At 39.9% G+C, this 24,049-nt stretch overlaps 1 protein-coding gene across 5 annotated transcripts in view; it reads right to left on the minus strand.

Moving 5' to 3' along the window:
- The window catches only part of FHL5 (four and a half LIM domains 5), a 50,199-nt gene that overhangs the window by 21,564 nt on the left and 4,586 nt on the right, over window positions 1–24,049 (minus strand). The window contains exon 2 of one of the 5 annotated variants that reach the window (XM_020903398.2): window positions 9,198–9,324. The exons of the other annotated variants lie outside the window; for them this stretch is intronic. The gene's annotated coding sequence lies outside the window, so the exon portion shown is untranslated. The remainder of the gene's footprint in view (window positions 1–9,197; window positions 9,325–24,049) is intronic. 5 annotated transcript variants of the gene reach the window in all.

A 24,049-nucleotide genomic window follows, 5' to 3' on the forward strand; every position in this document is an offset into this window, starting at 1 on the left:
AGTACATACACCAGGATTGCATTTTTATAAAGTTAAAAAGTAGCCCAAGTTGATTATTTGGAATTATAATAAATATGTTATGTTATTAAACATAATAAATATTATTAAGGCTATTAAAGCACAGAGATGATAAACACAAAAATCAGGATTCAATCGGGTGGAGAGGGAGGTGGGAGGGGGGACCGGGATGGGGAATACATGTAAATCCATGGCTGATTCATGTCAATGTATGACAAAACCCACTACAATATTGTAAAGTAATTAGTCTCCAACTAATAAAAATGGAAAAAAAAAATCAGGATTCAGTTTAAGGTTAACTTCTGGAGTTAGATTGGAATTGGGAAGAGGCAGAGGGTTTCAAATATATAGAAAATACTTGATTTCTTTAAGCAAAATTATTTCTTATACTTTGCATATCATGGAAATAGTTTATGCATATGTTTTATTTTTAAGTTAAAAAATGAGTGGGTAGTAAATATGCAGAAGTATCATAATATATTAAACCATTCTTATGTTTGTCAGCAGAGAAGTAATCCAGATGCATGTAGCAATATCTTGAGGATATTTTTGCATGCTAATGGTGGTTATAGAATTTGTTGTCCAAACAGGGAAGATATGAGTATAGTTGAGGGCTGATTCAAAGGGCAGTTGCTCAGGGTGATCATTTTATTTATTTATTTTTCAAGAAGAAAAATGAAATTGAATTTAAGCCAACCTGAGAGTGATAACCTAGGAGATAAACTGTCAGGAAACTCTGAGAAATGTCCCACTTGTTACAAGTCTAATACGCAGTTATATATATTCTCAAGACAGAGGATTATACATCCAAATGCTGTACTGATATTTTACATAAAGTTCACTAGGAATACATAGACCAAATAAGCATGTACAAAGTGGTCAGCAAATCACCATGACCCCCTGCTGAGTTGGGAGTGACCATTTAGATGCCAAAGGGTGGAGATGGAGACAAAATTTTCTCTCAATACTCATTTACCATGAATTGTGCAAGGCCAAAGCGTGGTTCCAGTGTGCACGAGATTCATCTCATTACTTGGCAGTAAGGCATGAGCTTTGTCTTATTACTTTCCTGCCAGAGATTACAAGCTTCAGAAGTGAGAGGCTTTTATCTTTTATGGTGAAGTTGAAACCTGTTAGTTTTAGTCTCTCAATTGTGTGTAAGTCTTGGTGACCCCATGGACTGTAGCCCATAAGGCTCCTCTGTCCATGGAATTCTCTAGGCGAGAATACTGCAGTGGGTAGCTATACCCTTCTCCAAATTATATCCCCAATTATATCCTAGAAGTTGAAATGTACTAGGATATAATTTGGGTCGTTAGGTTTCCAACAATGTCTGTATGTTGGTTTGGTTTTCAGGAATTTTATTTAGTTAAGGGAGTTGAATTATCATGTATCCTTTATTCTAAATAATAAATTCTAAATTCTAACAAATGTAAGTTGTTAGATTGATTTGATTAAAGCTTTTTAGTTCCACATGGAGGCAGGAAGTACTATATAAATTCATGAAGTTGATTATGTGTCTTGGTGAAAGGATATACAGTAAATGGTAGTTAAGATTACTTCCATCTTTACTACACGATTTGTAAATTTTGCTAAATAGATGAAAATAATGCCACAATCATGGAAGGACTGATGCTGAAGCTGAAACTCCAATACTTTGGTCACCTCATGTGAAGACTGACTCATTTGAAAAGACCCTGATTCTGGGAATGATTGAAGGCAGGAGGAGAAGGGGATGACAGAGGATTGGATTTTTGGATGGCATCACTGACTCAATGGACATGACTTTGAGTAAACTCTGGGAGTTGGTGATGGACAGGGAAGCCTGGTGTACTGCAGTCCATGGGGTCACAAAGAGTCCTGAACTGAACAGTGTACTATTCTAATTAATTTACTTTATTAAAAAAATTTTTTTTTCATTTATTTTTATTAGTTGGAGGCTAATTGCTTTACAGTATTGTAGTGGGTTTTGTCATATATTGACATGAGTCAGCCATGGATTTACATGTATTCCCCATCCCGATCCCCCCTCCCACCTCCCTCTCCACCTGATTTCTCTGGGTCTTCCCAGTGCACCAGGTCCGAGCACTTGTCTCATGCATCCAACCTGGGCTGGTGATTTGTTTCACTATTGATAATATACATGTTTTTTTTTTCCATTTATTTTTATTAGTTGGAGGCTAATTACTTTTACATCATTGCAGTGGTTTTTGTCATACATTGAAATGAATTAGCCATGGATTTACATGTATTCCCCATCCCGGTCCCCCCTCCCACCTCCCTCTCCACCTGATCCCTCTGGGTCTTCCCAGTGCACCAGGCCCGAGCACTTGTCTCATGCACCCAACCTGGGCTGGTGATCTGTTTCACCCTAGATAATATACATGTTTCAATGCTGTTCTCTTGAAACATCCCACCCTCGCCTTCTCCCAGAGTCCACAAGTCTGTTCTATACATCTGAGTCTCTTTTTCTGTTTTGCATATAGGGCTATCATTACCATCTTTCTAAAGTCCATATATATGTGTTAGTATACTGTAATGGTCTTTATCTTTCTGGCTTACTTCACTCTGTATAATGGGCTCCAGTTTCATCCATCTCATTAGAACTGATTCAAATGAATTCTTTTTAATGGCTGAGTAATATTCCATGGTGTATATGTACCACAGCTTCCTCATCCATTCGTCTGCTGATGGGCATCTAGGTTGCCTCCATCTCCTGGCTATTATAAACAGTGCTGCGATGAACATTGGGGTGCATGTGTCTCTTTCAGATCTGGTTTCCTCGGTGTGTATGCCCAGAAGTGGGATTGCTGGTTCATATGACAGTTCTAATTCCAGTTTTTTAAGGAATCTCCACACTGTTCTCCATAGCGGCTGTACTAGTTTGCATTCCCACCAACAGTGTAAGAGGCTTCCCTTTTCTCCACACCCTCTCCAGCATGTATTGCTTGTAGACTTTTGGATAGCAACCATCCTGACTGGCGTGTAATGGTACCTCATTGTGGTTTTGATTTGCATTTCTCTGATAATAAGTGATGTTGAGCATCTTTTCATGTGTTTGTTAGCCATCTGTATGTCTTCCTTGGAGAAACATCTGTTTAGTTCTTTGGCCCATTTTTTAATTGGAGTATAATTGCTTAGTGATAGGACGTTAGTTTCTGCTGTACAGAGGCGCGACTCCACTAGATGTGCAGTTGTAGCCCTGCCCTTCCGCCCCGGTCATCAGAGCACTGAGCTGGGCTCCCTGTGTGTGTAGCTTTCCACCAGCTGTCTATTTTACACGTGTGTGTGTGTGTGTGTGTGTGTGTGTCACTGTCGTGTCCGACGCTTTGCGACCCCATGGACTGTAGCCCACCAGGTTCCTCCGCCCATGCGATTCTCCAGACAATGACACTGCAGTGGGTAGCCCTTCCCTTCTCCAGGGGATCTGCCCCACCCAGGGGTCGAACCCTGGTCTCCTGCATTGCAGGGAGACTCTTTGCCATCCGAGCCACCAAGGGATCTGATATAGTGCACGTGTAGCCATGCTGCTCTCTCAGTCCATCACCCCCTCTCCTTCGGCGCTGTGTTACCCGCGCCTGTGTCTGTTCTCTACGCCTGCCCTGAAAATAGGTTCATCAGCACCATTTTTCTAGATTCCATACATATCCGTTAATACATGATATTTGTTTTCTCTTTCTGACATACTTCAGATTCTGGGTTCATCCACAAAGTGCACTGTTCTTTATTTTTTTTCTTATTGCACTGTTCTTTTAATTCAAAGTTTGCTGGACTTTCTGGCTTAATCGTCATCTGGTTATTCATAGTGGCCTTACTCAGCCTGTGCTAATCCATCTCTGCTCATGTGGGAGTGCTGCATGACTGCTTCAGATGCCCATTCCTGTCTTTCACTGATTCTGTAAAGTAGATCTGTTTCTCCTTTTCTTTAGGAAAGAAGTTGAAAGAATTTAAATCCAAAGGGCATAAGGAATGTTAAAATGCTCTTAAAAAATATTAGTTCAAAACACTGAAGTCTTTGAAACGTGTGATTGATATACAGAGCTTGGATGAAGACTAAAAGTGGATGAAGAATCTTAATTTGAACTATGCTGAGATGAATTTACCTGGGCTTCATTTCACCGTTTTGTATTTTAATTTGAATTGTTGCTCTGAGGGCAGGTAGTGTGCTGATGGTCAGTACAGAGCATTTTGGAAGCCTCATTGAGTGAAGTATATTTTTCTATGCTCTAAAAGGAGTTACAGAAACCATGGTGATACATGTATAACCATGGCAGCTAGTCTGCCAATGCACTTGTTTCAGTTATTCTCTCCTCCCTTCCTGCCTGTTCCCCACAACATATCTTTATTGTGGTGGTGGTGTTTAGTTGATAAGTCATGTCTGATTCTTTTGTGACCCCAGGGACTGTAGCCTGCCAGGTTCCTTTGTCTATAGGATTTTTCCAGGCAGGAATACTAGAGTGGTTTGCCATTTCCTTCTCCAAGGGATCTTCCTGACCCAGAGATCTAACCTTTGTCTCCTGCATTGGTAGGCAGATTCTTTACCACTGAGCCATCAGGGAACCCATACCATATCTTACTGATTCCATTTCAGAAGCATTCCTTAAATCATTGTGTACCTCCCCCCTTATATCTCTGATGAACAATAGTGGCTTACATAGAATTGAAGATATTATTTAAAATTTCTCATTCTATTGAGTGGAAGCAAGCACATTTCTACTAGCTGACTTTTGCTCTCCAAATAAGATCAGTTTCCCTGGGAATTCCAGAACATCCTTCACAATGCTCAAGAAAATTCTTTCTCAGACTCATGATCATCTCCTTTCCCTGGAGAAAAACATGACAACTCTTCTTTGACTATAAAATCAAGCCCATTGCTTAGCATAGAGACCATTTACTGCTTTGTCTACTTTTCTCACTATCTCTTTATCCCTTCCCTAACCTTGGGCCATGTGGTACACACACACACACACACACACACACACACACACACCACCTAAGCTTTAGCCATTTCCCATGGCCCAGTGGTAAAGAACCCGCCTGCCAATGTGGGAAACATGAGAGCCTTGGGTTTGATCCCTGGGTTGGAAAGATCCCCTGAAGCAGGGCATGGCAACCCACTCCATTCTTCTTGCCTGAAGAATCACGTGGACAGAAGAGCCTGGTGGACTACAGTTCATAGGGTCACAAAAAGTTGGACATGGCGGAAGTGACTTAGAACACATGCATAACTCCCTATTCTTCAAATGCACTGTCTTTTTACACTTTTGAGCCTTCACACATGATTTTTTCTTCTATCTTTAATGACCTTCTCCTTCTACCCCCTACCTTGCCCACCCCCTCATGGTACAAGGTCCAGCTAAAGATCCTTCTCCGTAGCTTTCTCAGATCTCTGAGGACGCAGAAGTTGCTGTCATTAGTTCACACGTGTGTGTTTCCCCCACATTCATATTGTGTCTTTCTCGCTTCTAAGCTCCTCAAGGGAAGGATGATGCCTACTTCTGTGTGTCTCATGTATGAGCACAGCAGGGCTTCAGCACATGCTTTATGACTGAAGAAATGAATGAATGGAAAGCTTCCTATTTCCCATGAGCTTGGAATCCAAGACAAGTACTAATGAAAACACAGAGGATTCTATCAACAGCATAAAAGATAAAGGCTCAAGAATAAAAAAGTTAAGAATTTGCATATGTTGACTTCAACAGTAAAATTAATTCATATCTATTATATCTTTGGCAAATATATCCAAGGACTGAGATAGAGATTAGGGAACAGAAGGTGAAGCTCCAAGGAAGCTTCTTGTCTATGGCAAGGAGGGTCTTTTCACTTTCCCTGAAGAAGTCAGCTAGAATGCCCTTTAAATCCCAGCTGAGGAAGGTATCAAGGAAACAGCAGAAGGTGGCTAATCTATTGATATTATTAAAGGGTTTCTCTCTAAACTGTGGGTACCAGTAAACTTCCATTAACAGTTTTTGAACTGTTATGACAGATGCTTCAATTCTCTCTTGGAAGCTGCACTAGCCTGTGAATATGATTTTCACAGACAAATCATGTCTTTACCAAGATTGCAATGTCATTGTCTTCTGAAATCTGTGATGTTAGCTGAAGTATTGTTTCACTGCAGTGTTATCTGAGTAACTGAATTTGACAGAACTTGGCCAGAGTTAAGTGAGATATATGAAGAAATATATCCTCCACAGTCTGTGTAAACTAGGGCAGATGAAATAAGTATTAATACATGTTCTACAGTAGAAACTTTATTTTTTTGGGCTCCAAAATCACTGCAGATGGTGACTGCAGCCATGAAATTAAAAGACACTTGCTCCTTTGAAAGTTTGTCATAGGCAAACCTAGACAGCGTATTGAAAAGCAGAGACATTATTTTGCCAACAAAGGTCCATCTAGTCAAAGCTATGGTTTTTCCAGTGGTCATGTATGGATGTGAGAGTTGGACTACAGAGAAGGCTGAGTGCTGAAGAATTGATGCTGTTGAACTGTGGTGCTGAAGACTCTTGAGAGTCCCTTGGACTACAAGGAGATCCAACCAGTCCATCCTAAAGAAAATTAGTCCTGAATATTCATTGGAAGGACTGATGCTGAAGCTGAAACTCCAATCCTTTTGGCCACTTCATGTGAAGAACTGACTCACTGGAAAAGACCCTGATGTTGGGAAAGATTGAGGGCAGGAAGAGAAGGGGATGACAGAGGATGAGATGGTTGAAAGGCATCACTGACTCGATGGACATGAGTTTGAGCGAGTTCTGGGAGTTGGTGATGGACAGGGAGGCCTGGTGTGCTGCAGTCCATGGGGTTGCAAAGAGTCAGACACAACTGAATGACTGAACTGAACAGTAGAAAAATTTTAATTTTCAGATTTGAAAACACTAAGGAGTTGGAGTAGCTAGTAAAGTTATACTCTTAGGTTTTTCCTTTGTTTCTTTTCCTAGTTCTGATGGTGGAGTTGAGTAGACCTGTGTGTCCTTTATTATAAGGATTTTGCTTATAACACAACACACAATATACAGAGAATATTGGGTTGGAATGCAGAGGGTATAGTTTGTTGCAGTAGTTGCTTTAGCCCTAGCATAGAAATGAGTGCTATGGAAACAATTTAATCTTTCTGGCACTTACTTTCCTTAACTATGAAATGAGAACATCATTAGCAGCGTATGATCCCACTAAAGTATCAAGTGCGATTGGGATGAAAAAGGCATGAGTGAGTTGACTATAGGTGTACTTGATTTGATGGAAAATGTGCAATTATAACTGTAGTTCCCATTTTGAAGAAGGAGGCTATTTTCCTAACCCCTCAAACACTACTTTTGAAAACTCAACAAACAATTTTAAAAATAACTAAAGCCATAACTTCAGGCCATTAATCAAAAATAACCTAAAACAAGCATCATAGAATTGTGGTGGAATGTTTGATATTAGTCTCTAGGGATGTATTCACAAGCTCAGTTTGTTGGAAGCTGAATGTTCTGTGTAGAGAGGTCAGAAGAGAATTCCCCTGAGAGCTGATACCACTGCTCTCCCATGAAACTAAACAGCTGACAAGAGCTTTCCATCTGGTTAATTTGTCCTGTGGATACTAACAAAGAAAACAACTGCTTTGTATGATTTTCTTGGAGGGATTACATTCAGAATCATGTAGTTATGGCATCTATTACTGATACAGAGGTAAAATGTAGTTCATGGTACTATATAAGAATAACCATATTTTTATCAAATGTTATATTCTTTACAAAATAGAAAAAATAGAGGACTCTTAAAAATACATGGTTTTAATACCATCCTTGATTCTTTTCCTCACTGGGATATAAGAAAAATTTCAAGACATAAAGAATACCACCTTTAAGGTGAAACTGCATTATGTAGGCCTGTGCCTATTCAAATACCAAACTTCCTGCTTTTAAATCCATCATTAGGCTTGTCTCAGTTTTCATCCTAAAGGAACCACCATCATTTCAATAGGTATAAGTTGTCTTCCCTTCTACTCCTTGTCAACTTGCTGTTATTTCTGTAAAAGTTGTTCTGGAAAAGCAAATACTGTTCCTAGGTTGCCTGAGGATCTCCTCAAAAAATCGAGTTCTCATTTAGTACTGGGGTTTGGTATATACAAGGACTGAACTAAACGTGGTAACTTATGTAAATATGTTTCACGTAGAGTCAGCACATGGTAGCGGCAGGGTATTTCCTGCCTGTGAACCCCCCCAGATCAGCCTCATTTCCTGGAGGTGGATTCTAATCTAAACATAACTGCAGATCTGATGTAAATATTAGAGAATATTTCCTTCACCCACTTCTAAGCTTTTTGAAAAATTCAAGTACTCTATGGAATATTGAAGATAGTAGTTGTGATCGTTTTTTGGTTCTGTTTTGTTTTGCTTTGTTTGGTTGCTCTTCTTTTCTGTTTGAGGTCGCCTTCTTCATGCTCAGCAACCACTCTCAGCATCAGCCCCATGTGCCGTGCTGTGCGAAGTTGCTTCAGTCATGTCGGACTCTTTGAGACTCCATGGACCATTGCTGGCCAGGCTCTTCTGTCCCTGGGATTTTCCAGGCAAAAAATACTGGAGTGGTTGGCATTTCCTCCTCCAGGGGGTCTTCCTGACCCGGGGACTGAAACCGTGCCTTTTATGTCTCCAGGACTGCTGGTGCATCCCTTACCACTAACACCGCCAGGGAAGCCCCATCTGAGCCGGCGTAGTTTTCTCAACACTGGGGAGGGTGCTCAGTAATTCGTCTGTTTAACACTGTTTCTACCTGCTGCTTCTTGCATCTGTTGACAAATACAAGTATATTTAGCAAGAAGTGTGACCTGCCCCTGCAGAAACTATGTCTGCTCTAGAAGGACTGAATCTCTAACACATGCTAATCAGCTGAATTCCTTACAGGGCCGGGTGTTTGAGGTCACAAGACCACAGGAGAATTTTGCTGTGGCCTAGTGGAATGTGCTTCATCAGACAGCAAATGCACTGTCTTTTGTACCTTTTTTCCTTCAATTTTTGAATTCAATGTCATGTGTTATAAAGACATTGTGATTTGATCACTATAAAACCAAGACAGCTATTTTCTTTTCTTGGTGTTTTAAAATAAACTCTAATTTCCTTCCATAATTAGTAATGAGAAAACTCTATCCTTACTCTATTAATTCACCTTAAGAAGGTGATAAACATACTCACTTTACACAGTGGCTTGAGAGCAGGTTAGGGTGATAACTACGGACTCAAGAATTTAGGAAAGATGAGCTGAGTGCTCTAATCACAACAGTCTGGTCGATGCATCTTAACTCCATGTAATCTTGAAAACCTAAAAGTAATGCTACTCAGAATATAGAAGAATCAAGCAAAAAATGCTTTCCATGATTTTTCTTCCAATAAATATGTTTTTAAATATGAGAAACTGCTTCTATTCTGATGAAAAATAACATTAGAAACTCTCCAATGAAGTGAAGAGTATGCTTTATTTGGAAGGTGGCCAATGTAAAATGATAAATATATCCTTTATCTAATAGACCCTATAAAGTAGTTTTCTAAGTCAAAAAATGGCTTAAAAATGACAACTCAAGTTAAACAAATTAGGAAGAACTTTCAGTCATTTAACTAAGGGCACTAAATAAGAGTTCACAATTAATCACACAGTTTTTTCCTGAGAATAAGACAAGTCTAACCATATAATATACTGGTTTTATGTATCCTGGCATTAGTGTATATTATAAATTCTTTTGGTTTATGACCTTCTTCTAATTCATAAAACATAATGATGGAAGAGGAGCTCTTTTCTGGGCCTTCTGAAGTAGAATCTATCAACAAGTTCTATTTCAAGTAATTAAAGCTGCAGACATTTTTGCATTTTAAGATATATGAATTTATATTACAATGTATATATAAAGTACATGAGTTATATTTACAAGTTGTATTACAATATGTTCAATGAAGGCTCTTTTTTGTGTTTCTCTTAGGTACTTTTTATATTCTAACTTCTATTATAAATTATGGAGGAGGAGGAGGAGGTTATTGTACTCCTTATGACCATAATGTAGGCTCACTGAGGGCAACCACTGTATCTTTGTTGGTGTTCAGTCACCAAGTCATATCTGACTCTTTGCAACCCCATGGACTGCAGCACGCCAGGTTTCCATGTCCTTCACTATCTCCCAGAGTTTGCTCAAATTCATGCCCGTTGAGTTGGTGATGTTTTCTAACCATCTCATCTTCTGTTGCCCCTTTCTCCTTTTGCTTTCACTCTTTCCCAGCACTGAGGTCTTTCCCAGTGAGTCAGCTCTTCACATCAGGTTGCCAAAGTATTGGAGCTTCAACATCAGTCCGTCCAATGAATATTCAGGGTTGATTTCCTTTAGAATTGACTGGTTTTATCTTCTTGCAGTCCAAGGGACTCTCAGGAGTCTTGTGTAGCATCACAATTTGAAAGCATCAATTCTCTGGTGCTCAGCCTTCTTTATGGCCCAACTCTCACATCCATCTATGACTGCTGGAAAAACCATAGCTTTGATTAGATGGACCTTTGTTGGCAATGTGATGTGTCTGCTTTTTAATATGCTGTCTAGGTTTGTCATAGCTTTCCTTCCAAGGAGCAAGTGTCTTTGAATTTCATGGCTACAGTACTGTCCACAATGATTTTGGAGCCAAAGAAAAGAAAATATGTTACTGTTTTCACTTTTTCCACCTTGTGTTTGCTATGAAGTGATGGGACCAGATGCCATGATCTTAGTTTTTTGAATATTGTTTTAAACCAACTATTTCACTTTCCTCTTTCACCTTCATCAAGAGGCTCTTTACTTCCTCTTCGCTTTCTGCCACTAGGGTGGCATACCTGAAGTTGTTGACATTTCTCTCGGCAATCTTGACTCCAGCTTAGTGATTCATGCAGCCTGGCATTTCACATGATATGCTCTGCATATAAGTTAAATAAGCAGGTGACAGTATACACCCTAATGTACTCTTTCCCAGTTTGGAACCAGTCTGTTGTTCCATGGCTGGTTCTGACTGTTGCTTCTTGACTTGCACACAGATTACTCAGGAGGCAAGTGAGATGGTCTGGCATTCTCATCTTTTTAAGAATTTCCTACAGTTTATTGTGATTCACACAGTCAAAGGCTTTAGCATAGTAAATTAAGTAGAATTAGACATTTCTGTGGAATTCCCTTGCTTTCTCTATAATCCAGTGAATGTCAACAATTTGATTTCTGGTTCCTCTGCCTTTTCTAAGCTTGTACATCTGGAAGTTCTCAATTCATGTACTGCTGAAGGCTAGCTTGAAGGATTTTGAGCATAACCTTGCTAGCATGTGAAATGAGACACAATCGTACAGTAGTTTGAACATTGTTTGGCATTGCCCTTCTTTGGGATTGAAATGAACACTGATTCTTTCCAGTTCTGTGGCCCCTGCTGAGTTTTCCAGATTTGCTGGCATATTGAGTGCAGCAGTTTATCGGCATCATCTTTTATGATTTGAATTTAGCTCAGCTGGAATTCCATCACCTTCACTAGTTTTGTTCTTAGTAATGCTTCCAAAGACCCACCTAACTTTGTATCTTACTCATTTCTGTACTCCACATGGAGCCTGGAAGTGTCCAGCACTTACTGGATGATCTTTTAAAATGTCTCAGATAAAACTTACAGTCGTTTTTTACTGAAAGTGATGATGACTCAAGAAAATAAGCTGAAGTACCTCCCATCTTGAATATTCTGTTGGAAGTCATCCTTATGAATCTCTAGTGACTAGAAGCATGCCAGGTATAAACTATCTTCCCTTAATTTCTAGGGAGGAGACACCAGATGCTCTTTCTTTTCCTCTGAACTGGTAGGGCAAGTCAGAGGCTAGCAAATGTCTATGTCTTTGCAAGTCTACCAGCAGTTTAATAGATGGAAACGGGTTTGGAGTAGATGTCTCTTTGGACCTTCTAATTCTGTTTTCAACAGTAATAGTCCCTGCAGCCTTTATACTCCTGTGAACTTCTGGTAGGGATTCTCCTTGGTCCTTCACAGACCAGGGGTGAGGGTGGCAATCCCAGCAGTCCGCCACTGAGGGCTGACCATAAGGCATAAGTGTCCCTTTTCATGGGAACACAATTTCCACTCATTCTCGAAATTCTTAACTCTCAGTTGATCATTTTCATGACTTTTGCAGGCACAAGTCAAAGAACCAGTTTATAAAACTACTCTAATCAGCCTTCCATTTGGCATTTTGGCAGCATCTAAATACATATATGGCAAAAAAAATATGACATTTGTATTCTGCCTTATAAGGTAGAGTATTGTAAATCATACCCAAAGATGGTGCTTTGGAGCAAATTAGATAATGTATATCAAAATACATTAAAATAGTTATGAGTTATGGGAAAATAAACCTTGCTGAAATATATAGGAATTAATGGTAGATAGAAAATTTTAAGAATATATATAATTTGTTATCCTAAAGCACTATAATATTTGGTACTGATAAAAAAAACTTTGCTTCAGTTCAGTTCAGTTGCTCAGTTGTGTCCAACTCTTTGCGGCCCCATAAATCACAGCCCACTAGGCCTCCCTGTCCATCACCAGCTCCCAGAGTTTAGAGTTTACCTTTTCATTAATCAACATTTAACTTAAAAATACCTAATCACTCTTGGAGAAACTCAAAACAGTGATGAACAGACTGGGAAGGTAGTGAGATTTATTTTCTACTTGTATGTAGTCTTTTGTACCTTTTGAATTTTGTACCAAATGACCTATTTTAAAAACTAAATGAGATCTTAATACAAATCAAAAAACTAAACTTACTTATTTTAAATCACTTGTGTTTGATGATAGAACATATAGGACTAGAAGAGATAGATTAATTTTAGCTCCTTATTTTACAGGGATAGAAACAAAACTCCAAAGAGGATGTTTATAGATCTAGTATTTTTTCCAGAAAAATGGAATATATCTTCCAAATAAAATTTTGTAAATACTTAAAAGGAAATATCCACGTTGTTAATCAAAATGAATTTTAATAAAACTTCTTTTCAGACAGATTCCTAGTTAGTAAAGATTGAACTTTAGGACCAAATTGTTAAATAGAAATGATATTTTCTTTAAAATCAGCCAAAATTTAATGCCAGTTTAGTGACCCATTTAGAGTCTTACATGTACCACCGTTTTGGTAATTTCACACAATTAGTTTCTCAACTTTGCTCTGCACGATCTCATTTCTCTAAAGGAAAAAGAAAGAATTGACTTCCACTTTCCAATATATTAGTTGTACAACCAACCAATCTTTACTTCAATAGTTTACTAAAATAGTTAAATCTCAGTCATTATGACAAGGATGAAGAAAGATAGAGAAAGAAGGAAGGAAGATGTGGGGACATAGAAGAATTATAGAGAAACTTGGGGAAAGGAATCCCCTATAGATACAATAAGATATTTAGAGAGAAAGCCTCTAATGCTACAGTCATTTTGATATTGTTCATTCTCTTTAAAAAATGATTCTGATTTCAGCCCATTTACACAGTACCACTAGACCACTAGATCTAGGAGCTGAGAGGCATTTTTGAAATTCTCTAGTTTATTCCACTCATCTATCAAGTGAGAAAAACTGAAGTCCAGGAAGGCAAATTGACTTTTTTTAAGCTTACAGAGTGGTCATTGAAAAAACTTCATCCAGAATTCAGATCTCCAGCCTCCTTATAGAGGCCATTTGCTATGGCTGTTTTCATACAAACACAGGCAAAAACTTTGTATGAAATGACAGCTTTGGTTACCACTGTGATTTTTTAAAAAGGGAAAAGGTGAAGTTCAGTTCAATTCAGTTGGCTCAGTCATGTCCAACTCTTTGCAACCCCATGGACTGCAGCACACCAGGCTTCCCTGTCCATCACCAACCCTCGGAGCTTGCTCAAACTCATGTCCAGTGAGTAGGTGATGCCATCCAACCATCTCATCCTCTGTCACCCCCTTCTCTTGCCTTCAATCTTTCCCAGCATCAGGGTCTTTTCCAAGGAGTCAGTTCTTAGTATCAGGTGGCCAAACTATTGGAGTGTTAGCATCAGTCCTTCCAATGAATATTCAGGACTGATTTCCTTTAGGATTGACTGGTTGGATCTCCTTGCAGACCAAGGGACTCTCAAGAGTCTTCTCCAACACAACAGTTTAGAACCATTAATTCTTTGATGTTCAGCTTTCTCTATAGTCCAACTCTCACATCCATACGTGACTACTGGAAAAACTATAGCTTTGACTCGATAGAACATTTTTGGTAAAGTAATGTCTCTGCTTTTTAATATGCTCTCTAGGTTTGTCATAGCTTTTCTTCTAAGGAGCAAGTGTCTTTTAATTGCATGGCTGTAGTCCCATCTGCAGTGAATTCGGAGCCCTAGAAAATAAAGTCTGCTGCTGTTTCCACTGTTTCCCCATCTTTGCTATGAGGTGGTGGGACCAGATGCCATGATCTTAGTTATCTGAATGTTTAGTTTTAAGCCAGCTTTTTCACTCTCCTCTTTCGCTTTCATCAAGAGGCTCTTTAGTGCTGGCACTGTCTGTATCTCTACCTTTTCACTGTGTCCAGGTTACAGCCTCACATGCGTGAAGAGAGATGATCATTTCATGCCTGAAGGCAAGCTGCCACTAGCTGTACGAAACCATGTCATTAGCCTCAAAAGCAAGTACATGTTCCCCCCAACATTGCAGACAGTTCAGCTTCTATTGGTTTTTGCTATAGTTGTGTGTGTTAGTTCCTCAGCGTGTCTATCTCTGCATCCCCATGGACTAGAGCCAGTTAGGCTCATCTGTCCATGGGATTTTCCCAGGCAAGAATACTGGAGTGGGTTGCCATGCCCTTCTTCAGGGGCTCTTCATGACCTAGGGATCAAACCTAGATCTCCCACACTGCAGGCAGATTCTTTACCTTCTGAGCTACCAGGGAAGGCCTTTGTTATAGTTATTACTGATCAGCTGTGCAGTTGGGAAGAAAAGCTTTATCTTCCGCATCATCACCTAAAAAATTGAGGTAGTGATGTGTGTGCATGTGTGGGGTGTGTGTGTGTATGTATGTGTGAGTTTATGTGCCCTGAAGAGGGGGTTTGGGTTGGAGAAGGGGTGGAGATTAAGGCTAACTAGTTTTCCTAGTATTTATACCTGAAGCAAAATAATCTTCCTACCCAGAATGTCATTTAAAAAGATACAAGGCAGGGTTATATCCTGGACTTTGTTAATAACACTAATCAATAATTACAAGCTACTCGCTTGATAGTTCCAAATTTGTTGGTGATGGAGTGGGTGGCCACTGAAATAGTTATAGGGTAATCTTTAAAATCAGCTTTAATTTTTATCTGTTCTCAGTCTCAGAGATTTAACCAGAGTCAGTTCTTGGTATCTGTCAAAGGAAAATGATTGGACCCAAAGTATTCATGGCCTTCACTCAGCACTTGTGGGTTACAGCTTTGGCAATACAATGTGTGGATCTCAGGTTGCTTATGCTAATTCTGTGTATAAAGCAAAGGGGAAAATCTGTTGTCATTCCTTTGAAAACCAAATGTTCACAGTTTTAGTTGACAACTACTGGTCACGATTTAGTGTTATTTTCATTTTCACCCCAGGCCTCACTCAGAGTGTGGACTTTTAAGGCCTGCCAACCTGTCGCACTAGCGGAGGCGGTGTCCTCTGCCTTGTTCAGGGTTGTGTCCATGGCACCTGGAAGAGAGCCTGGCCTAAGAATGTGTTGAATGAATGCAGGAAGAAAGTCGAAGCTTTGGCCGTAGGATCTTAACCATTTAGGGTCAAAGCGCCACTGCCCTCCCACTTTAGAAATCGGACTGATCCAGAGTCTTTAAATGACTGTCTCTGAATCACATTGCTTTCTGTGACCTATTCCTGGTCTACGTCCTTTAGCATAGAGTTTCAGACCTTTCAAAATCTGGCATCTGCGTTGACCTGGTTTCTTCAGTTTTAAACCCAACAACAGCAAACGGTTCTCTGAACATGGTGAACTTTATTTCTGTAGTTTTCACAAAGAGGTCTTGAGTGCCTAACATAGTGCTTGACAGTGAAGGTAAAACTGGGTCTCTCCTTGTGAAAAACTTCTACTCTGGCATGGGAGAGACTTACAAATAAGCACTTTACTGATGGAGTAAAGACTCTGCCCCCAGACCAGAGTCCTGGCTCTAGAACTCCATGGCTCTCTGTGTGTCAGCACACACTGGGCACCGTAGCCCTAGTTAACCATCCTTTCTGCTCAACAGGGAGCTTCAGGCAGGACAGATGCTATGTCGGCCCCAAACTAGCTCCTGTCTAGCATGTTATCAACACATGCTGGGCACTCACTAAATATTGTGGATGGGAGGGAGTGAGAGGAGGCCCTGGCATCCACAGGATGCCCTGGAAATTTTAGGAAATTTCTAGAATATGTCAGTTAAGGCTTCTTCCAGAGCTGTAACTCAGTGGTAAAGGATCTACCTTCCTATGCAGGAGATGCAGGTTCCATCCCTGGGTAGAGAAAATTCCCCGGAGGAGGAAATGACAACCCATTTCAGTATTCTTGCCTGGAGAATCCAATGGACAGAGGAGCCTGGCAGGCTACAGTCCATGGGATTGCAAAGAGTCGGACACGCTGGGCACCCATGTGCATGTTTAGATCTGTAGCTTGAAGGTGGGATAAAAGTGAGTCTCTAAGTAAAGGTGGGGAAAAGCAGAAAGGACTCCGCACAGCTGTGTGGGAAGCAGTAGGTGGGGGTGTGGACTAGGCCAGAGATCATCGCTACAGCTGCTGGGACCACGCTTGGGGGGTGGTCCATACCTGGGTAGGTGAAAGGTCACTCACTGTTACTTGTCGGAACTTTGAGAACTCAACCACACGTTGCTATGAATAATTCTAGCCTACTGTTTTCTTCTTGGTCAGCTGAAGACCACACTGTTAAGCAGGCCTGAGACGTATACCATCAACTGAAAATCCCTCTTATTTGGCATTTCAACAATTTACATTGATGACTTAAGTTTATGCTAAACTAAAATTACAGTTGTTATTGTTGTTCTGTTGCCAAGTTGTGTCCAACTCTTTGCAACCCCATGAACTGCAGTAGGCCAGGCCTCCCTGTCCCTCACCATCTCCTGAAGTTTGCCCAAGTTCATGTTCATTGCATCAGTGATGCCAACAAGTCATCTCAGCCTCTAATGCCCTCTTCTCCTTCTGCCCTCAATCTTTCCCAGCATCAGGGACTTTTCCAATGAGTCAGCTGTTCACATCAGGTGACCAAAGTACTGGCGCTTCAACATCAGTCCTTCCAAAGAGTATTCAGAGTTGATTTCCCTTAAGATTGATTGGCTTGATCTCCTTGCAGTCCAAGGGGCTCTCAGGAGTCTGCTCAACACCACAGTTTGAAGGCATCAATTCTTCGGCTTTCAGCCTCTTTACAATCCAGCTCTCACACCAATTCATAACTGTTGGGAAGACCACAGCCTTGACTATATGGACCTTTGTTGGCAGAGTAATGTCTCTGCTTTTCACCACACTGTCTGGGTTTGTCATAGCTTTCCTGCCAAGAAGCAATCATCTTCTGATTTCATGGCTACAGTCACCACCCACAGTGATTTTGGAGTCCATGAAGAGGAAATCTGTCACTGCTTCCACCTTTTCCCCTTCTATTTGCCTTGAAGTAATGGGGCCAGATGTCATGATCTTAGTTTTTTAACATTTAGTTTTAAGCCTGCTCTTTCACTCTCCTCCTTTACCCTCATCAAGAGGCTCTTTAGTTCCTCTTCACTTTCTGCCACTGGAGTGGTATCATCCACGTATCTGAGGTTGTTGATATTTCTTGCACCTATCTTGATTCCAGCTTGTAACTCATCCTGCTCGGAATTTCTCATGATGTGCTTAGCATATAGGTATAAGCAGAATGGCAGCAGACAGCCCTGTCATACTCCTTTCTCAATCCTGAACCAATCAGTTTTTCCATACAGCATTCTAACTTGCTTCTTGACCCGAATACAGCTTTCTCAGGAGACAGGTAAGATGGTCTGGTATTCCCATCTCTTTAAGAGTTTTCCACGGTTTGTTATGATCCACACAGTCAAAGGCTTTAGTGTAGTCGATGAAACAGAGGTAGATGTTTTTCTGAAATTCCCTTTCTTTCTCTCTGATCCAGCGAATGTTGGCAATTTGATTTCTGGATCCTCTTCCTTTTCTAAGCCTAACTTGGACAAGTAGAAGTTCTTGGTTTGAGTAATGCTGAAGCCTAGCATGCAAGATTTGGAGCATGCCCTCACTAGCATGGGAGATGAGTGCAGCTGTCCTATGGTTTGAACATTCTTCAGTGCTATCCTTCTTGGGAATTGGGATGAGGATTGACCTTTTTCAGTCCTGTGGCCACTGCTGCGTCTTCCAGATTTACTGACATATTGAGTGCAACACTTTAATGGCATCATCCTTTACAGCTTTGAATAGCTCTATTGGAATTCCAGCAGAGCTTACATTTATACAAAGAAGCAGGAATATTTTTGAATTAAAAATTATATTAAAGAATCTCTCATTTCTCTCAGATTTCTATACTGACCATGTGAAGGAATCTGTCTTTGGAAAGTTTTGGAGGTGAAATGTTTGCCCCTTCGCTTGCTGATTCTGTTCTACCTGGGGAGTCACTTAGCTGAGAAGCAACTGGGCAAAGGACCCCACTCTAGTGTCCCCCACTTCCCTCCAGTGGGATTTGCCAAGGCGTAGGGCTAAACTCTGCTCTCCTGGGGGGAGCCCACTGCAGCCGTTCTCTGCCTCTCTGCAAGTAAGCTCAGTTCAGGCTGGGAGGCGCAGGCTCAGGGAAAAGCTCTGTTTTCCAACCCAGCCTTAGCAATAAAAACATTGATGATAAACTGATTCATATATGACACTGTGTCTATTTCACAATTGTCCTAGAACTCTGAAAGGAGAGGCTCATGTGTAAGTGGGACTTTCAAATCTGTACATACATTCCAATAAAGAAGGCTTTATTCCTTAAGTCCTTTTGCTGTGCTGTGTGCATATGCATGTGGCAGGAGAGGAGAAAAGACAGAATGTGTATACAATATATATATATATATATACACACAGGCTAGTTTTTATTAATAAGAGTGGTAAATTAGGATTCTCTGATTATTTTAACTAGTAGTTAAAACTTAAAAAAAACAAAGGAATGAATAGTGTTATTTTTAAGCTCTTGGCTCAGTCAAAAACAGACAAACAATAAATATTTTAATTACCTTGATCAGAATAACCATTAATTATATTTTAAATGTCTTTAGTAATTTAACTTGTTATCTGGTCCCTCTTTAGATTACAGTTGATAAGCTTTTTTCATTCTGAGTATCAGTTTTTCAGATAGAATTCTGATAATGCCTATTTATTTTCATTAGTCAACTTTTTTCAGATCACTTGGTGTCTGAGTGGAAAGTATAATCAGCAAAGTACTAATAGATATTTTAATAATGATTTATAGTTTATAAGGGCTTCCCTGGTGGTTCAGACTGTAAAGAATCTGCCTACAGTACAGGAGACCCAGGTTTGATCCCTGGGTTAGGAAGATCCCCTGGAGAAGGGAATGGCAACCCACTCCAGTGTTCTTGCCTGGGAAATCCCATGGACAGAGGAGCCTGGCGGGCTACAGTCCATGGGGTCACAAAGAGTCGGACACGACTGAGTGAATAACACACATGCGTGGTTTACAAAAAAGTGCTTTCGGGTCTATTATCTGGGACAGTAATTCTTAAACATTTTTAGCTTAAGAATTTCTTAGCACCTAATGAAAGTTATTTACCTCTCCTTAAGAATATATTCACATTTCTGTGTTCATGGAACTTTTTCAAACTTGGTGAAGCCAAGGTTCTTGGAACTAGGCTGCTGAGTGGAGGCTGCCAACTACATCTCAAGAACAAAAATCCAGCCACAATCTGTGTTTGCATGGCTTGAGGCCTAAAGATAGCTTTTATATTTTTAAGTGATCAAAGAAAATCAAAAGAAGGATCATTTTTCTGATACGTGAAATTACATGACATTCAGTCTTCAGTGTCTTATAAAGTTTTACTGAAACACAGCCTCTTTCATTTACCGTCTGTGGCTACCTTTGAACTATCACTGCAGGGCTGAATAGTTTTTGAAATCTAAAATATTTACGTCTCTTCCATTTACAGAAAACATAAAATACATTTTGTGTTTTTTAGTTATATTTTGTTGAGTGTCTATTAAATTATACTTAACTAGGGTTTGAAAAGAACTTCTGCACACTGCTTAAAAAATATAAAATTATTTACTAAATGACTTTTAAAGTAACACTGGAAAGTATGGTGTTTGGAAAATTCCTTAATGACATGGCAAAATGCTCCTAATATTGCTTTAAGTGGAAAAAAAGTAGGAATTAAATAATCAGTGTGATCTTGACCACATAAATATTTTTGAAGAGTAGAAAACAAGTTTAGAAGAAAATATGCTCAAATGTTAAATTATTGATTAAGGTTATGGATTTTTAAAAAGATTTTTTACTGTTCATTACTTTTTAAACTGTACAATGCATACTATATCACTTTGAAAATAAGGAAAAATATTGAACAAAATTAGATTTTAGTAATACAGTTTATTAAAAAAAACTCTCAGTGATTAGAATCTTCTGTAATAGTGTAAGTGTAGAAATGTTCAAGGCATCAAATTAATAGAATGAATGTAATTACAAGACCAGAAATAATTTTTACACCTTACTTCACTTAAGTGATGTGATAGCTTGGTGTTAGATGCATTTTTTCTCCCTGCATGCAAATTATATCTGTGAACTGCTAAAGAAATGTTGAATTTAATGTGAAGAAAAAATTTTGACATAAAGTCAAGGCATTGTTCTATACTGAGAAGCTTTGGTCAAAATGTATCATAGGCATCTCCTTGTTCACCCATGAAATGGTTATCAGCACAGTGGAGAGATTCCTGATATAAGAAAAATTGAACACCTTGACCAGTATTTCTGTAGATATTAATACTATACTGACTTTATCTACTTGAATGAATGAGTGAATATGTGAAGGAATGAACATGACTTTTTGACTCTGTCAGGAAAATGATAAATTGTTTGATACCTTGACCAGGACAGCTATTAGTAGACTTTTAAAAAGTATTAGGAATTGCATGATAATGGCATTTTACTTAAATTGTCTTAAGAACAGCAAGAATCATTAAATATAAAAGATCTTTAAAGAGAACAGACTCAAGCTGGAAAGCAAGAATCCCAGAAGCCGATTTCCCCATTATCTTCAGTGCATGTTATCATTGCAATTAAATTGAAAATAAAACTCAAAGTATATTCTTAAATAATGAGAGGGGAGAACCTGATACATCCAAATGGTCTACTGCAAAATAAAACTTAAGGTCCATTGATAATTCTGCTCTGGCAAAATGAATAAGCAAAGGAAAATCTTAAGGTCCAGTAGCAGCAGAATTGTATAAGCAGAATTTGAGAAGATATAAAAGTAAAAGCGACTACTGGTAGCATTATTCTAAAACAAAATTCTACAAGATGGGTGTTTTTATTCCATCTTTAAGGAAGTGAGGCAAACTAATTTGCTCAGGTTCACAGAGGACTCAACATGGACCAGACTTCAAAGCTTCGACTCTTTCCTCTGTATCACACTATCACTCTTGCACTGACTTTTTAGCCTTGCATATTTATTTAATGAATTTAAAACTTTTTCCCCCTTTCCAGTGGGTTAACAGTGCAACCCAGAGGCAGCATTTGTAGAGAAGCTCATTCTATTACATCAGAGCTTAAATCTTTGTTCCCTGTCTCCATGTCTCATTTTATGGTCTTTGGAAATGTGTCTATAAAATGCATTCTTTCTTACTGATCATCTGAAACTTGCAACAGTGTGTAGAATGCTTGAAATTCAGCAGTAATTGCCATAGTCCCTTGCTCTAATGGAGCATGCAGTCTTATAGAAGATAAATAAATGAGACTACAATGTGAGCCCAAGAGGGTACACTGGCAGTTTGAGAATATGAAGAAGTGGTATCAAACAGAGATTTGGGTAGAGGGTGGTCTGTAAGCTCTTTCCAGAGAAAGGAGCACCTGAATACGAGTAAGGTGAGTAGGTCTGTAGGCAGAGAGCTCTGTGGAGAAGCGCCCATGGAGGCCTGGCAGAAAAGAGGCATGTGCTCACTTCCTACTGTGCTGAAGGTCGTTTGCTGTGACTGAGTAGAGCGTGTTGTGTGTGTGTGTGTGCACACGTGTGCATTCCTGGGTGTGCCCATCAGTGCAATAGTAAAAACTGTTTTGGAGAAGACTATGGAGGCTACATTATTCAGGGTCTTGTGCTCAGGGCTCAGTTGCTCAGTCGTGTCCAATCTTTGCAACTCCACGAACTGCAGCCCTCCAGCTTCCTGTCCCTGGGATTCTCCAGGCAAGAACACTGGAGTGGGTGCCGTTTCCTTCTCCAATGCAGAGTCTTAACTAGTAAGAAAAATACCTTGTGCTTAATACTTATTCTGTGCCAGACACTATTGTAATTTTATTATAGCACATTTATTCCTTATTTTAAACCCAAGAGAAAGTTATACTGTCATGATCTTCACTTCATATACAAGGACATTACACACACACACACACGTGTGTGTGTACGTGCACTAAGTGGCTCTTCTAAGTTATCCGATTTAGTGAGGAATACAACAGAGACTTGAGCTCCAGCCAATCTAGCTTGAAAAGTATGGTCCATGAACCAGTATTATCAGCATCACCTGGGAACTTATTAAAAATGCAAAAACTGCGGCACCAACACAGACCTACAGAATCAGAATATACATTTTAACAAGGTGGTTCCTGAGCTCTTTAAAGTTAGGGGACATCTGCTGCAACCCACTGAACTCTACTGCTTCTCTTTAACTTTGAGAAGGAATCTGGACACTATCCTAAGGCCAGTGGAGAGTCAGGAGAAGGCTTGCACTAAGAGATGGACAGAATCAAATCTGTTTTTAGACCAGTAGTTTCACGTCAATCACTCCGGCTTCAGTATGGGGAGTGAAGCCAAAGAAGGCAATTCTGGAGGCAGGGAGACCCATGAAAGGACCACTGTTCACCAAATAAAGGAGGATGGCAGCCTGAATAGGGTGATGGCAGTGACAGAGGAGGGAAGCTGGTGAGTGGATGAGGTGGTGGGGGCAGAATTTGGAGATTCTTTGGGTACATAAATTGAGGGAGAGGTGGAGTTAGTTCACATCCAGTTTCTGGCTTGAGCAGCCAGTTGTATCATGGTGTCATTTTCTGTATGAGGATACTTGGGGGAAGCAGGGTGGAAAGTATGAGAGGCAGTTGATGAGTTTACTTTTAGATTAAAATGAGACTTGAGAGGACTGTGGGAAAGTCAAGGAGAGCTATTCAGTCAGGTCCAAAGAGCGAGTGCGGGGAAACCACATAAGTTCCTTGGACATTTTGAAAGGGATCCCAGGGCAAATTCTAGGTCAAAATTTCTACCTGGCTTGCCCTTCATGTCCCTCCACTTACTCCATTGGATTCACTAAGGTCTACACCTGCTCTGGGAAGTCCTATATGCAGCAGACAATCAGACATAGAGGTTTGTTGCTCAGAAAAGATATCTTAGCTAGACATAAAGATTCCGGACTCCTAAGTATACAGAATAGACTGTAAGTGAAGCTGTGACATTGCTCAGAAAGAGAAAAGGAATGTAGGATATAGGGAGGAGGAAGACGAATCTGTGAAACTGACTGAGCATAGTGGTCTTAGAGGTGGGAGGAAAACTAGGAGGTGGACATCATGGAAGCTCTGGGTAAAGAGTGTGTTTCAAGATGGGGAAAGTGGAGACTAAGGTAAAATGGTTCTGAAACAGTAAGAAGAGAATAAGAAATTTCTGTTGGATTTAGCAATACACTAGCGATTGATCACCTCAGTGAGAGCTGGGGAAAACTGATGAGGGTCAAAATCAGACAGCAATAGATTGAGAAGTGAGGACTAAGAAAGTCGGGATTCTTTACAGAGTGGAGACAATACTTTCAGGATTTTGGTCTATAAAGCTTAGGAATGAGGGTAACTGGAAAAGCTAGG

This window comes from Odocoileus virginianus, chromosome 19 (assembly GCF_023699985.2).
Source record: "Odocoileus virginianus isolate 20LAN1187 ecotype Illinois chromosome 19, Ovbor_1.2, whole genome shotgun sequence".
Classification (NCBI taxonomy): Eukaryota; Metazoa; Chordata; class Mammalia; order Artiodactyla; family Cervidae; genus Odocoileus; species Odocoileus virginianus.